Source organism: Lolium perenne, chromosome 4, assembly GCF_019359855.2.
Source record: "Lolium perenne isolate Kyuss_39 chromosome 4, Kyuss_2.0, whole genome shotgun sequence".
In the NCBI taxonomy this organism is placed as follows: domain Eukaryota; kingdom Viridiplantae; phylum Streptophyta; class Magnoliopsida; order Poales; family Poaceae; genus Lolium; species Lolium perenne.
Genome location: NC_067247.2, coordinates 369,166,916 through 369,169,925, shown reverse-complemented (window position 1 = coordinate 369,169,925; position 3,010 = coordinate 369,166,916). Strand labels below are relative to the sequence as shown.

The window sequence follows — 3,010 nt, the reverse complement described above, 5'->3', positions numbered from 1 at the left end:
CGACATGAGAAAAATGATGCAAAAGTAATTGTTTTCATTCATTTGCGCTCTATATCGATCGGCCTATTTCGTTCATCATTTCCTAATATCAAGTAACTAATTAATAACTCTCTTGTTCATTTAACTAGATGATACCCCGCGCGTTGCGGCGGGCATAATGTAGAAACGACATGATGCAAAATCTGCATCAATAATTGGGTGAGGAAACAATTGACCTAAACTGTAGAGAGGATTTTGGTTACCAGTCAATGAAGATTTTGAGAAAAAAAATCGGTATTTTCACACATGTCCTTAGTGTTAGTAACTGCAATAATCTGACTTGCGCCACAGAAATAGCAATTGGACATGAAAGAATGTTCAGAAGTTTGTAAATCCCCACATATTCTGCACTTGCATATGATGTCACCAATATTGATATAAAAGTTTGTGACGTGAACAATACATGAAGGATTTGGCGTGGTACTAAAGCAAACTGAAAATGCCGAAAAGAAAACTATTGCCATAAAGACACATAATGGATTACACTGCGTTATTATGGATTACAATAGAAGCGAGTAAATGCGTTGATCATCAACTTTTCATGTAAGCAACTACATAAGTAATTTAGGTAGAAGTCATTGCAATCTTGAATTGTTCCATGCGTCCTTGATGATGCACTGCATGTGATCAGAGAAAGAGCACTATAAGAAATGGAAATACCTATGTTATTTTATTTTTTGTCCTGCTGCCTTCCTTAGATGTTTGCCGCAACGTTGATGTCTGATACGCTGTTTGAGGATAAACCAATGAGAATGGCGAATGAGATGTATGTGATATGAGGAAACATACATACTCTTGCTTAGGTCGTTTGACATTATAAAATTCAAGTTCTTGAGCTGGGAGATCTTCACCTTTTCCACTCCTGCATGTAAAAATTGCATTGCTGAAAAATCGCCAACGCACTGAACATTCTGGTGATCGATATGAAGCACATGAGAATTTAATAAGTTGATACAAATATTGGTCTGTGCAATAGAATGTTTGTATAGACACACTGGTCCAGACTGCGCATGACGGTGTCGATTATCGCAAGAAACTGAATGGTTTAATTGTGGGGTGACAGCAGGTTGCGACTGACGGCGTGGTCATCCACGACTGCGTGAGATGGAATGACTACCAGGATTGTTTGGAGTATTTTGAGAATTTTCAGGGGCATCCATCTCTGCAAGCGCACATGGGCAAATTGAAAAGAAGAGGCGGTGTTTTTGTAGTCTGTGAACACATGCATTGACGGAAAAGTGCAGGAGATAAAATTACAATGTACATTATAATTAGCCGAGGGAAGGTAAAACATAAAAGGTGCATGTGCTCACAGAATGTAAATTCAAACTTAAGTGAAGACGTGCAGGAGATAAAATTACAATGTACATTATAATTAGCCGGGAGGTAAAACAGAAAAGGTGCATGTGCTCACAGAATGTAAATTCAAACCTAAGTGAATAAGATTAGATTTGCGTACCAATGAATCCTAAGAGAGCAATCAGGGAAGGCGAAACTTTGAAATAAACCAGGCGGCAAAGTGGTACCAGCAGGCAGAATCGATCCGAGTAAAACATGAGGCGGATCTGCGAGCCTGAGGTTAACCTGCCAGATTGTAATACATAGTGAGAGTGCGTTGTTGCAGGGCATTGAAAATAAACAAAAGTACAATTTAAAGTAGTAAAACTTATGGCGGAAGGGGTGTTGGTTAGCAACGCTCTTATAGAAATCTATTTTGCTATAGACTCTGATTGTAACACCTTTATTAAGTAGTGAAATTCCTTTTTTCCTAGGGGAAAAAAATAGGCCGCCTATTGCAATCACACAAAACAGAGGTATTGACGGGTCCGGTGGTAGAAGCTATACATGAGTGGACGATGCAGGTCATTCCCAATTGCTCATACTCGTGCATCCAGTCCTAGTAGGTACCATCCTAACATTCCATCCTATACAGATGCCTTTTTTTTACCAACTATAAATCGTGTGTGCTGACAACAATGAATAAACATCAAGTTGTTAGAGTATAATAATCTTACCAACGGAAACATGTATAGTGCAGAGTCACACAGTAGAGGATATGATGGCCAGCGTCTTCTAGCTTCAGCAATCAGAGCGAGATGCCAAAATATCCAAAAAAAAAAAAATCGAGGGGGCTTCAAGTATCAGATTGGAGGCACCAATAATATCAGATTTGGGGGAAACCGTGAATGGGATTTCCAGGTGGAGGTCAACCTAGCAGAGTAGGAATAAGTATACGTATGCAGGGTTTGAAAAAAAAAGAGGAATTAGAATGGGGACAATGGAGGTACCAGCGTGGTGGCCGCCGGCGGTGCTGGCTGCGCGAGCAGGGGCACGAGTAGCCTGGCGGGTGAAGCGTATGGCAACATGGACTTCTATTTAAGGTCAATTTGGCGGCGGCGTATAATTTCGGTGGAGCAGTTTCTATTGGTGATTATTGGGATTTATGAGCAGTTTCTAGTTTTGATTGCTGTGATGTGAAAGGCGAGGAGCAGGCGTTAATCCACGGCTGTTGAGGAGAAGGGAGGCCGGCTGCCCGGCTACGTAAATCGTTGGGAGGAGGGGAGTCGGCTGAGATGTTGATGAAGAGGAAGACGAATAGAGGCGAGGAGCAAGAGGAGAACAGAGGTTACTATTTTTCCGGCAGATTAAAAAGCCCACGAGGTAGATGAGGTGGGCAGCCGAGGAGGAGAATTTCAGCCCATGTCGTTACAGCGGACGGGGGAATAATTCACTTACGCAGCGAGAAGGGTATGGACTACGCAGCGAGAATGGGTTGACAAAAAGGAGGCGACGTGGCTTCACCGTAGAACAGGAAAATGGGATCACCTATTAAGAATAGAAAGATTTTCTTTGCCTCGTAGGGTTTGGAGACGGTTCGTAGATGAAAAGGTCGGTGAATTCAAAAAAGAGCTACAATTTAGAAGGGCAGTGCTTGGGACTGGGGATATTCAGCCACCGGGGACCAATCTAT

The 3,010-nt window shown here is 42.0% G+C and overlaps 1 long non-coding RNA gene across 3 annotated transcripts; it reads right to left on the bottom strand.

The window, feature by feature from the left end:
* Positions 1 to 360: 360 nt before the first annotated feature.
* Positions 361 to 2,720, bottom strand: LOC127326901 (uncharacterized). 3 transcript variants are annotated; one of them, XR_007868186.2, is made up of 5 exons: positions 2,328 to 2,720; positions 2,055 to 2,250; positions 1,499 to 1,623; positions 833 to 901; positions 361 to 767 (listed from the first exon to the last, which is right to left on the bottom strand). It is a non-coding gene; the product is annotated as an uncharacterized lncRNA (long non-coding RNA). The 3 variants fall into 3 exon arrangements; XR_007868185.2 differs by having other exon boundaries at positions 361 to 656; positions 2,328 to 2,719; XR_007868184.2 differs by having other exon boundaries at positions 361 to 901; positions 2,328 to 2,717.
* Positions 2,721 to 3,010: the final 290 nt, after the last annotated feature.